Source organism: Schistocerca piceifrons, chromosome 1 (genome assembly GCF_021461385.2).
Source record: "Schistocerca piceifrons isolate TAMUIC-IGC-003096 chromosome 1, iqSchPice1.1, whole genome shotgun sequence".
NCBI classification, from domain to species: Eukaryota; Metazoa; Arthropoda; class Insecta; order Orthoptera; family Acrididae; genus Schistocerca; species Schistocerca piceifrons.
The window spans coordinates 1,165,748,753-1,165,762,783 of NC_060138.1; positions in this window are offsets into that span (position 1 = coordinate 1,165,748,753).

Sequence of the window (14,031 nt, forward strand, 5' to 3'; positions counted from 1 at the left end):
TGTGTGTGTGTGTGTGTGTGTGTGTGTGTGTGTGTGTGTGTGTTACGATTTTCTGGAGGAACTTGTGACACTCTCTAGTGGAGAAACAAAACGCTGTTTCAGAACATGGTTCTGGGTTTTTGATACAAAAACTAAACGTGTATCTAGCGGTAAAAATAAAATATGGAAAACAGAGTACCTCCAGTGGTCACAGGTTCCTTTCACTGTCGCAGCACATCACATGTATATTGTCATATTTTGTAAACATAACTTGACAAAATCGTGTTTATATAGCACCTGATATATAGATTCCAAAGCATGTATTCAACACCTCAAAACAAACACCCCAGAATACTTTAAAGCTCATTCTGTAATAATGTTGTTACGATGTACATTTTTTGTACTTTGTGATAATGTTTATTTCTGCTATATGATCCTTGCAACTAATAGTTTTCAAACGCCATATTTGTTTACAAAATATGACAGTATGCATGTGATGTGTTACGACAGTGAAAGAAACCTGCGACCACTGCAGGTACTCTATTTCACTTATTTTGTTTTTACCGTTAGATATGCGTTTAGTTTTTTGCCAGAAACCCAAAATCATGTTCTGAAATAGAGTTTTGTTTCTCCATTATAGTCCGTTTCAAATTAGTTGCGACTTTTGACAGTTCAGTACGGAGCGAGGGGAGGGACGCGTAGTTGCCAGCATGAGCTGACGAAGATAACTCCAGGCCTGCTCTGCGCTTAACCATCAGCCATGCAAGCTGGCCGATCTGCAATATTTCTCATACGATTTTAAAGAACCTATACGGTAATAAACTCCGAGTCTTGCACACCTTATAACTTCATTCGTCATTCGCCGGCTGAATGATGAATTACCTATCAATTCCTTAAAGGTCATAGAGGGTACTAGGTAAACTACTGCAAGAAATCATTAAAGTTTGCAATGAAAAACAGGGGTCGCTAAGAATTTGTGTTTGGTGTGTGTTAGGTCATACGTGACTGGAATTCGATAGTAAGAAAAGGGAGAGAAGGAAACTTAGTAGTTGAATGTGGATTGGGGGTCAGAAATGAAAGAGAAAGCCGCCTGGGAGAATTTGGCACAGAGCACAACTTAATCATAGCTAACATTTGGGTCAAGAATCATGACAGAAGGTTGTATACATGGAAGAAGCCTGGAGATACTAGAAGGTATCAGATAGATTATATAATGGTAAGATAGAGATTTAGGAACCAGGTTTTAAATTGTAAAACATTTCCAGGGGCAGATGTGGACTCTGACCACAATCTATTGGTTATGAACTGTAGATTAAAACTGAAGAAACTGTAAAAAGGTGGGAATTTAAGGAGATGGGACCCGGATAAACTGAAAGAACCAGAGGTTGTACAGAGTTTCAGGGAGAGCATAAGAGAACAATTGACAGGAATGGCGGAAAGAAATACAGTAGAAGATGAATGGGTAGCTTTGAGGGATGAAGTGTGAAGGCAGCAGAGGATCAAGTAGGTAAAAAAGACGAGGGCTAATAGAAATCCTTGGGTAACAGAAGAAATACTGAACTTAATCGATGAAACTAGAAAATATAAAAATGCAGTAAATGAAGCAGGTAAAACGGAATACAAACATCTCAAAAATGAGATCGACAGGAAGTGCAAAAAAGCTAAGCAGGGATGGCTAGAGGACAAATGTAAGGATGTAGAGGCTTATCTCACTAGGGGTAAGATAGATACTGCCTACAGGAACATTAAAGAGACCTTTGGAGAAAAGAGAACCACTTGTATGAATATCAAGAGCTCAAATGGAAAACCAGTTCTAAGCAAAGAAGGGAAAGCAGGAAGGTGGAAGGAGTATATAGAGGGTCTATACAAGGGCGATGTGCTTGAGGACATTATCATGGAAATGGAAGAGGATGTAGATGAAGATGAAATGGGAGATATGATACTGCGTGAAGAGTTTGACAGAGCACTGAAAGACCTGAGTCGAGACAAGGCCCAGGGAGTGGACAACATTCCATTAGAACTATTGACTGCCTTGGGAGAGCCAATCCTGACAAAACTCTACCATCCGGTGAGCAAGATGTATGAGACAGGCGAAATACCCTCAGACTTCACGAAGAATATATTAATTCCAATCCCAAAGAAAGCAGGTGTTGACAGATGTGAAAATTACCGAACTATCAGTTTAATAAGTCACAGCTGCAAAATACTAACACGAATTCTTTACAGACGAATGGAAAAACTGGTACAAGCCGACCTCGGGGAAGATTAGTTTGGATTCCGTAGAAATATTGGAACACGTGAGGCAATACTGACCCTACGACTTACCTTAGAAAATAGATTAAGGAAAGGCAAACCTACGTTTCCAGCATTTGTAGACTTAGAGAAAGCTTTTGACAATGTTGATTGGAATACTCTCTTTCAAATTCTGAAGGTGGCAGGGGTAAAATACAGGGAGCGAAAGGCTATTTACAATTTGTACAGAAACCAGATGGCAGATATAAGAGTCGAGGGACATGAAAAGGAAGCAGTGGTTGGGAAAGGGGTGAGAGAGGGCTGTAGCCTCTCCACGATGTTGTTCAATCTGTATATTGAGCAAGCAGTAAAGGAAACAAAAGAAAAACTCGGAGTAGGTATTAAAATCCATGGAGAAGAAATAAAAATTTTGAGGTTCGCCGATGACATTGTAATTCTGTCAGAGACAGCTAAGGATTTGGAAGAGCAGTTGTACGGAATGGACAGTGTCTTGAAAGGAGGATGTAAGATGAACACCAAAAAAAGCAAAACGAGGATAATGGAATGTAGTCGAATTAAATCTGGTGATGCTGAGGGAATTAGATTAGGAAATGAGGCACTTAAAGTAATAAAGGAGTTTTGCTATTTGGAGAGCAAAATAACTGATGATGGTCGAAGTAGAGTGGATATAAAATGTAGACTGGCAATGGCAAGGAAAGCGTTTCTGAAGAAGAGAAATTTGTTATCATCGAGTATATATTTAAGTGTCAGGAAGTCGTTTCTGAAAGTATTTGCATGGAGTGTAGCCACGTACGGAAGTGAAACGTGGACGATAAATGGTTTGGACAAAAAGAGAATAGAAGCTTTCGAAATGTGGTGCTACAGAAGAATACTGAAGATTAGGTGGGTAGATCACATAACTAATGAGGAGATATTGAACAGAATTGGGGGAAGAGGAGTTTGTGGCACAACTTGACTAGAAGAAGTGATCGGTTGGTAGGACATGCTCTGAGGCATCAAGTGATCACCAATTTAGTACTGGAGGGCAGCATTGAGGGTAAAAATCGTAGAGGGAGACCAAGAGATGAATACACTAAACAGATTCAGAAGGATGTAGGATGCAGTAGGTGAAGCTCGCACAGGACAGAGTAGTATGGAGAGGTGCATCAAACCAGTCTGAGGACTGAAGACCACAACAACAACAACAATGAGTTATGGATCATTTTCTAGGGAAATTCAGTTTACAGGGACAGTATTTTGAAAATACGTGGTGTTGTACGAGTTATATCTGGTAATGTTCTGCAGAGACCTCGAAAGAAAAACTGGACATTTTGACAACTACTTCACAATAACGTTCGTTGTCATTAGCAGTGAAAAGCAGGAATAGATCACTAGGTTAAAAAAAAGCCTGCAAAGCCCTCAAGAGGTTGACATTAACACAGAAGGGAGTCAGGTATATGGGCACACATGCATTCGACACTCTAGCAGGGTCACGGTGGATAATAAGCGTGAATACGAATTTTCTGCCGGACAACTCCTAATTGTTTTTCCAAATAGCACTGGACCGCACTGCTCGACCTGGATATCCTTTGCACCGAAATGAATTAAACAACGCCAAAATATCTGACTCACATCTGCAGTCTCGAAAGGCTGCAGCATGAGGTAAAAAATGCCTTGCCAATGGAAGCATCCGGGCATTCGCCTGAAATGAGTTATGAAACAGAAGAATCCAAATTCAGAATGGCCCGCTCCTAACAAGTATGAGTTCAGTCATTTATCCACTGTTCCACCAAGTTCGGTTCATATACGCACAAGCCTTCGCACAACACATCGCAATGGTGACTGTATGTTCGTTAAGATCGATTCTTGAAGAAACAACCACTTGCCAACAACAGCTTTAAAATCTGACAACATAGGTTTTTTCGTGATGTGTCTATCATCCTCGTCTTTCCAGAAATAAAGAGGTTTTACAATCTCCCAACGTGGCGATTGAAAGTTAGTTATCGTCGAGCAGCTAGTGCTTTCTCATCTAAAGACTTCAATAATCCAAACTGGAACAATCGAATAATCGTGTAACTGTGTCTTTATGTGCAATAGAGAACTGCTACGCGACCTGCAATCTTATCAAGGCTAGTTTGAGTGTCAGACGTACTTTTTTCTGAATGATATTTTTGTATGTTCAGTTGCATCATTCACGAACAATACATGTATGAGATTTATCACACCTAGCGGTTAAATAAAGATCAACTACATTTTTCCAACTTATCCTTCACAGAAACGATATTGTATTCACAGTGCAACATGATATACACCTACTTTACAGTACGTTTAATTTCTTTTAGACGTAATCACAATAACATCTGTAATCCACAACATTTCACAATTAAGGGATTGTTTGCTCACTTTGTTAAACTGAGGTTACTTCACAATTCTGAATACAAAAAGACTCTTGGAAAGCGATGGTAATAAGAGAATTCGCAGTTGCTGTTTCTGAGACTAAATTCTGTAAGAACTCGATCATAGTTTCTGTCTATGGGAGATAAACAACGAACATCTTGTGTGACGGTGCCCATAACTAATCTAATAAGTTGTTTCAGCAGACACATTTAATTTACTATTACTAGAAATGGGGCACTGTAATCTTGATGCTTGCACTTCATAGAAGTACGTCCTAGTAATTCGAGCCTTTCCATGTCAGACCTTAAGTTACCTGAAATTGTAGAGTTCCAAAGATAAGAGACGAAATGTGGCAAGGAAAGTAACAACTTGCTGTGTTTCCGTTGAGCACCTTCACAACTACTTAGATTAATGCAATACATAAACTTAAATGCGAAAAATATGCCACATACTTTTATTTAATGATGACATCACGAAAAGGTATAGCAACATTTTTTATAGAGTACAATAATGAACCATGACTAGCTGAGTAGCTCAGTGATCCGGTGCCAAACTTATTAACTCTTGTACCTAGTTAACGTTGTCTTGCCGTTCTAATAACGAGCATGTTAAAGGTAATGGCCAGTTCATTTTCAGTGAGCGTGTGCCAAATTGTTAATCCAATAGTAGATCAATTCTGGGATTTTTTTCTGTCACTCATTGCTTCTATCAATGAGATGCATGTGTTAAAAACGACATTTTCCAGTGTGGTTAAAGGTTCCCTTTAAACTACAGATCCCCCACGACTGGCTAAATCAATTCAAAGGTCAGACGAAGGCGATGTTATACGACCTCCAGAAGAACCACGCTTAATAAAACATTGCAGCTTTCAAACCATTTTATTGCATTATCCGCTGGCGAACCTCCGCAGGTAATCGAATGGTTTTCGGAACTCATGTGCGAAAGACCCTCGCTAACTGCGGAGGATGCATCATGACTGTTGTTTATCATTGTTTACGTCTGACGTGATGTTATAATGGTCGAATATGGAATGAAAGAATGCATAGAGGCCTACCAATGCCGAAAACAACCAAACCGGCTACCAAATAGTAAAGAGGTATCAACAATGTATCGAGTTCCATTTCTATAGACATTACGTTGGTCGGGAACTGTAAGAACTAAACTCTATGTGCGCAAATCGTTGTAGTGAAAATCTCCTCGAAGTTCGGAGTACGAACTGGCTGACCCTCGATCGGTAACTACTGCATTATCTCGGAAGTTTGGGGGACACTTTTGCCTTTCCTCCCATTGCGAACGCATTTCTGCTTGCAACGAAGTCTGGAGAGCTTCTAAAGCGTGACTCGAGAGGCTGACGTAAGATATCGATATTAAGAAGAAAGAATACTGGCGGAATCTTATCAGACGGGTAGTTCTTCCTCTTCGAGATAATGAGAAAAACCTTTGAGAGAGGCAAATTAGCTCTTAATAAGCGTTAGTATCTCCTGTAGAAAAGTATGAATTGCGGATCCCACGTGGATTTTCCCGGCAAGCGGATTTGGCTTGGACTTTTTTTATGTGTGGACTGTAAACATAGTTGACGATGCGATTACTACGTTCATGAGAAGAATTGTGATGCAATAACAGACGTTATTACTGCAATTAACTTCGTCAGCGTACCACAAGACAGAGACTGCTTCTCCATCTCGAAATGATTTTCGAAAGAAAGACGTTGGAATACAGCCGCTATTCCCACAATTTACGACTTTCTGAGTTACACTAGCCCTTTACAGTGTGTAGAATCTTTTGCCGAAATAACTTTATAGTGTTGTGGTCAATATGAACTTTATCAGCGCTGTTTTTTTTCCATCCCAGTAATGGATCAAAACATTTTATTTATATATCAGGTCGTTAATTCTGCTCTGTAACGATCATCTTCGGTGCACACAGTTAATTAATCATGCCGAGTCAGTACTGGATCTTTTTAAATATGCAGGCTCGATATGATTAACAAACTGTAGGTCTCTGGTCTGAAGACGTATTTAAAAATTGTGTTCTGTAGCTGGGGTAATATATACATTGTTCAATTTCTATCTTGGAATATTACTGTGAGTGAATTAATTTAAAGAACATCAAAACCGCACGGTAGAAAAATGTCATAAGCGTACGGGTAGTATCTGATTACTGCTGAATGATACCTTCGTTTGGGTGTAACGAAATGCACACTCCATTATTACACGACTGTTTTAATGATGTAATTAGTCAATGTGATTTCGAAATAAAATATAAATAAAACACTGCTCAGTTTGGCTTCTAAGTTACAAAACTGTAAACCTATATTTTGACGAGAGTGTGTGTTCAACAAACTTGTTAATATGTATTACGCATTCAAGAGGCTTTACGTATGCAACAGTTCTAGTGATTGTCACGATGCAGAACTTTTTTGCTGTAAATATTCGGCGTCGTGATATTTCGTAATTCCTTTGGAACACAACACTCGCAGTACAGATTTTGGCGACATCTTTCAGTGACTCTTTACAACGCAACAACACCACAAACGCCACTGACGCAGAGTGTCATCTACCGACAGTTCGTGGAACCATTTGGGTAAGAGTGCGTTCATGCGGCATCTAGCGGTAGCTCTCGAAATAGCACAACGGCGGGACTGGCAGTGTACGTCATCTATCGTCAGTCCACGGAACCCAAACGTCGGCCCTGATAGGCGGCTTTACGATTCTGGATATTTCCCAGACAACTTAGATCTTGATCTTTGTCAATAGGGCTGTTACTTTAATCAATATTTCTATAACCTTTACTCGCAAAGCGCATTATTTTCGCAGAAAAGTGACGTACCTTATACAATTCTGACTCCATTGTGAGTCACTCTATGACGGCAGTTCGTCTCAGTGTTCCTAACATTGCAAGATGAAAGATCTAACGAAAAAAACTGTATCTGCAAAAGATTAGATCAGATGATCTGCAGATATCACCATTAAGTAACCATGTTCTAGCCTTCTTGTATTTGTCTTAGGTTTTTCAGCGGCTACGAACAGTAAGTGTATTAAGTGCCAAAAGATCCAGACAGTACTCCTGTTCTTCCTTTGAAAAAGGTAGGTGAACAGGGAAGGAAGACTACACTGCAGAAATCGGTTCAAATCCGGGATGTGGAACGAATTTACATCTACACAATTTTGTCAGCAAGATGAAGAGTGGAGGTGATTCATGCTCACCAGACTGTGCACTATTTCTTTCAGTCAGGTCTAAAATATTTGCTCAAGGAATAAGGGTGTGCGTCACTGTCAAAAGTGTTCCATGTACCAGACTTAACTCATTGCGCATATTTTAACCCTAGCTATAGCCGTCATCTGCTGCAGTCTAGCGTAAAGCTGCATTTATGTACCGTCGAATTACCATGTTACTTTGTGTGTGTTCGTATTTTAATGGGAAATGTTTATGCTTAATAATTTGCTTAACTGATTTACAGAAGGAAAGTAAAGCTAAGAACAACAGATTCAGTTCTGAATGCACATACTCCCCGATGTGAGTGTACGTTTTCTCGCTCGGTACCGAATATTAAATAGCTAGGATTTTGTCTAGTGCAGGAAGTGTATTCGCAGTTTGTGGATGTGTAGAACCATGAGCTGTACAAGGGAATGACGGCAATGAAAATTTTTTTACCGGACTGGGTGTCGAACCCGGAGTTCCCGCTTTACGCGAGCTTTCTTCTTAACCGCAATGGCTATCCGTGCACGATTCACAGGCAGACCCAAACTTCCATAAAGTCGTCGTTCCTGTGTCCAGTGGCGAATACGGTTAAACCTCAAGGAGAGGGCGTTAAAGATACCTTGAACTACCTTCACTTTTACCGTAATAAAAATAATCATGTCACGTGTAAAGTTTAAGAAAGTTTTATTTAAACTGATTGTACACACATACAAGGCAAAGCCATAATACAATATAAAAAAGTTACAGTTGTGCTTTTCTTCCTTAAATGATGAATTCTATGCGCATATTCTTCCTGGAAAATTGGTTAATTATGTCGTCAATAGGACAATCAATGTCAGGGTGAGTGCTCAACACAGCTAAGCCGTTAAGTCGATCCTCCTTCATTGTCGACTTCGAAGGTTCTCTGTACCAGAAAATATTACAATATTAGCGACTTTTCTCGAACAAATGTCAGACAGAATAACGTATCGAGATCACTAGAATAGCCGCAACTTTTCTCGTAGGTATGTGTTAGCTATCTACGTGGCAGACAGAAACGTATAAAATACGATGACGCGGTCGCGCGTGCTACATAGGAAAGTACAACTACTCGATAACTCGATTAAGTCGGGTCGACTGACGAAAGAAACAAACGAGTAGCTTGATGGCTGACTGGTGGGGGCGGCGCGGATGGCAGTGAGGGTGACCCGACAAGGTAATGTGTAAATGCAGTAAGTTTCATTGTTGCATGTCTCTTAGTTATTGTTCAGTGCTGCGTTGAGTAGAGTGTTGTGTCGCACAGTTCGCGATAAGAAGCACTTTACAAACCACTCGTTCGACTATTACTTGAATACTGCTCGTCAGTACGGGATCCGTACCAGAAAGGACTGATAAAGGGACTAGAGAAGATCCCAAATTATAGTAGCACGTTTAGTTACAAGTTTTTTTTAGTAACAACGAAAGAGTCACTGAAATGTTCAGCCAATTGCTGGAGGAGACGCTGCAAGGGAGGCACCGGCTGCAGTGGCCGAGCGGTTCTAGGCGCTTCAGTCTGGAACCGCACGACCGCTACGGTCGAATCCTGCCTCGGGCATGGATGTGTGTGATGTCCTTAGGTTAGTTAGGTTTAAGTAGTTCTAAGTTCTAGGGGACTGATGACCTCAGATGTCCCATAGTGCTCAGAGCCATTTGAACCATTTTTTGCAAGAGAGGCGTCCTGTATCACGGTGTGGTCTGCTGTTAAAGTTCCTGGAGTGTACGTTCCCAGCAGAGTTAACAGATACATTCCTTATTCCTACGTATATCTTGCGAAAAAACCATGAGGGGTAAAGTTAATCGAACTCACACGAAAGCTTACCAGCAATGGTTCTTCCCGCAAACCATTCTGGATTGGAAGAGGAAAGGAGGAAAGTGACACTGGTAAACAAACTACCCTCCACCACACTCTGTAATGCGACTTGCAGAGTATAGATGTAGATGTAAACTGACATGATTAAAGGTTGCAGTAATAGATGGAAAAAAGTTCCAGTAAACATGAGTCCGTAGATGAGAAATTTGCGAAATAATTGCGAATGTGTGGTTCCAAGCCGCCGCTGATTTCTGGATGGAGTATTGTCCTACTTAGTACAAATCTAAACGATTTTTTAGATTTCGCCTCATACCGGATTTTCCGTGCGTATTACACGTCTAGAAGTTGGGCAACTTTGAACCTCTCTGTCTCGAATTTCACTCCTGCCCTGTCTTACTACTTCAGCACATAACGTGTTACAATTCACACTATATTCATATCTGTTAAAGGAGATGTGGCGTTCTCGCATTTGGATGCAATACTACTCTCGCCAGCGATTCACAAAATCTTTCAAACGTCCTCGGATTATTTCATAAATCCTTACAAGATTGTACTATTCGCTGCCCTACATCTCCAAGCCTTATAAAAAGGAGTGTTGTACACTTCACTTCTCAGATGGCTCCAGGCAGAAAAATCCACAGGTGGGGATCAGGTTAGACCATAGTACAGGCCCTGCTACATTTATCCGTCTTGGACCACATTGGCGCCTTAACGTGCCTTACACACGATCGAATGATTTGTCACACTTTGCTAGGTTTGTCAAATATATGACCTGGCGTGGCACTTTTTGACGTGTTTGTCAAATATAGTGTGTGTCTGACGTGTTTGAGAGAAATTTTGATTGACAGCAGATTTGAGAAGATGGCGGCCGTTGATGATGTTTCGGTCGCCGTAAATATTCACTGAAAAAGAAATTCATTACAATTTATCTTACTGTATCGTGACGTTCTACAACTATGTAAAAATGCGATAGAGGATAAAAACGAAATAGCTTTGGCAATTATCAAAATGGTAGAGGTGCTGCGTCTTTCCCAGCCATATGTTACGCAGGGAGAAGTTAAGGATAAAATTAGCATTCCACGCACAACATACAAGCGGGAGTGCAAAAAAGTCGAAGCTCTCCGATTTTTTCACGGACCCTGTACGTGTTCCCACGCTGTGGTATTTTAATGAACTGTCATTAGATGGATAACTAGGGGAGAATAAATTTTCGTTTGCTTGTGTCTTCTTTTTTAATGTGAGGGCAAGGTAACTCATTTATCAAAATTTTGACTGCCCATCTGCACAAAGCTGATGTAATCATCAAGTTCTCAAGGTAATATTTCCTTTAGCAGATTTTCGTGGGTATATTTCTCTCTTACTGTCAACCGTTTCCTGAAGCAGCATCTTGTTTTCTTTTTCTCCCTGATACACAGTGTGGTGTCACCGCCAGACACCACACTTGCTAGGTGATAGCCTTTAAATCGGCCGCGGTCCATTAGTATACGTCGGACCCGCGTGTCGCCACTGTCAGTGATTGCAGACCGAGCGCCGCCACACGGCAGGTCTAGAGAGACGTCCTAGCACTCGCCCCAGTTGTACAGACGACTTTGCTAGCGATGCTACACTGACAACTACGCTCTCATTTGCCGAGACGATAGTTAGCATAGCCTTCAGCTACGTCATTTGCTACGACCTAGCAAGGCGCCATAGCATTTGATATTTATCTTGTGAAGCATGTACAGTCAAGAGAGATGTTCACCAATTGTGAATTAAAGTTAAGTATTCTACCAGTTACCTCCTGTTTTGCTAGTCTTATTTCTCTGACCTGTTCCAGACCTCACGCCAGCCTGCGTGAGCTTAAACGCGTGCCTGTCGGCTACCGGTCATAGTGGATTGGCTGTCTGGTCAGTCCACTACACACAGTAATGTAAGAAACGCTTTGTCTGCGGTGATAGCCACCCACACCAGTGTGAAAATACTTCACGACACGAACAGCGTCTGCTTCAAATGTGAGTTTAAACTGACAAACTTTGTTGGTACGCATACGGGCTTCTTTGTCAAACTCGTGGAAACAAAAGAGCAAAACTGACAAACAAGTTTGTTCGTATATATGGGGTGCTTAAGATCCCGTCTTATACCAGCAGTAAAATGTGACGGTGTTTCTGCATGCATATAACAGAGATGTGGAAGCCTACCTTCTGGTGTTAAACGTACAGAGCTGAAATCGGCTGTAGGCAGTTAAATGTTGCGAGCGGTAAGACGTGATATAGTACTGTTGGGAAAAGCATGAAGTTCAGTAAAAGTTTACAAAAATGGAAGGTGGAGTCGCATCCGATGTGGGTGCGAATTGACGGAACAGTAGTCGTTCGCTTGCGGAGAAATTCTTTCCGGCTAGCTAAGCTTATTTGGAACAGAATGGAAGCTGTTGATGATGCGTCTTGTTCGATTCGACCACCATCAAACAGACGTCAGATTAATGTGATAGATACTGGCACAGGGTTGGCGACAGTATTTGACATTGATGTATTTGAGATTGATGTTGTAGGAATTAGTCATCAGTAAGGAGAGTGTAAGGTTTGTGAAAGCCAGGTTTCCACACGCAAGTAAAGTTGCAGTTTAAACACCGAAATTCCAGTCGCGTAATTAAAGTGACACTCCATTTTGTAATTTTATTAAAAGTTGACTTCTTTTTGTAGTCTGACTTACTGGATGCGGCTCACCACAAATCGCTCTCCTGCGCCAACCTCTTATCTCAAAGTAATAATTGTACGCTACGCCTGCAATTACAGGTGAATCCAATGCCTGTCTCCCCCTACAGTCCGCTTATAGTACATGCATGTTATTCTGATATTTTAACACACGTTCTATCATTCTGTCCCTTCTTCTGCTCAGGGTATTCCATAATTACGTCCCTGTTTTCATCGATTCTATGGAGAACCTCCTCAAACCTTCTCTAAGTAGTCAACCTTATTTTCAACATCCTTCTATAGCATCACATTTCATTTCTTCGCTTCTCTCCCTTTCCGGTTTTCCGACAGTCCATGTTTCAGTTTCGTAGGATGCTCCAAACGTACATTCTCAAAATTTTCTTCCTCTGGTCATGGCTAATATTTCATACTAGCAGACATCTTTTGACCAGGAATGACCTCATTATCTGCTGTTTATGTCCTTGCTTTATTCATCATGTGTTATTTTGCTCCCAAGGTAGTAGCATTCCTACGCTTCGTCTGTTCGTGGTGCCCAATCTTGATGTTTATCTCTAACCTCATTTCCGCTACTTCTCACTACTTTCGCCTTTCTTCGGTTTAGTTTCAGTCCTTATTCTATACTCATTAGACATCATTCCGATTAACAAGTCCTATAATTTTAACTTCTTCATCACAAAAGATTACCTTGGTGCCAGTTGTAAGCTGCTGGTTCGTATGGTTGTCAGTAGGAGCCTCATGGTGCAAATAGCCAAGGCCCCCCCCTCCCCCCCCCAAAAAAAACATTCTCCCACCGGACTTACAAGCAGAAATTTGCAAAGCCAAAAGTATGCGGCTGACGCACGTGTTTGCAGTCTCTGTGTTCGTTACATTTGGGGAAATATCGTTCGTTACGGATGTGATACACCCATAAGAGTATTACTGAAAGCCCATTTCAAATGCTGTTCAAGTGCTATATATCCAGTTGTAGGAGAAATTGTGATAACTGTCCTAAAGTAAGTGCTTTTACGTTCCCGTCTGATGAATATTTAAGACAAAATGGATCTCGACCTTTGATAGGAAAGACTGGATACCAGTAAACAGACGATTGTAAGTATTTGCATTTGATAAACATTTCTTTACTTTTATTAAGAATGTTATGTTCCAAAACTGAAAATTGTAACCATTAGCTATAATGTAAATTTTCAGTGCAGTACTCTTGAGTCAGTTTTCTTTTGTTCAGTTCGCGTCAAATCTTGGACACTAAGGTGCATGCTTCTTCATAGATATGTGAATTGCTTTTCAATGTGGATGACATTTTAGGCGGTACCAGCATGTATGACCAAAGAGGAACTGGTACACTGCTTACGACGTCTTTGAACAATAAATGTTTGAAGAAAGATGGGTGAAAATTTGTTCACTGCTTAGCAGAAAATACCTTCATCAGTTAAAAAAATAAAAATAAAAAATGAAGTTGCTTTAATTTTGATACGATGTTGATAGTGGGCCAGAGTCACTTTATGGTACTCTTAAATAAGGCACGTACAGTATAAAGAATTCCCAGATTAATTTCGTACCCATCTCTTTACTTCCAGATGCTATCCCAACAAGGTTGTAACGATGCCTTACGCATTTGTTTTCAAAGCTCGAGAACACCCACATAACAGTCGAGAGCTTGCTGCAGCCATTCAACAGAATGTGTCATTGGAGGCAAAAACGATTCAGACG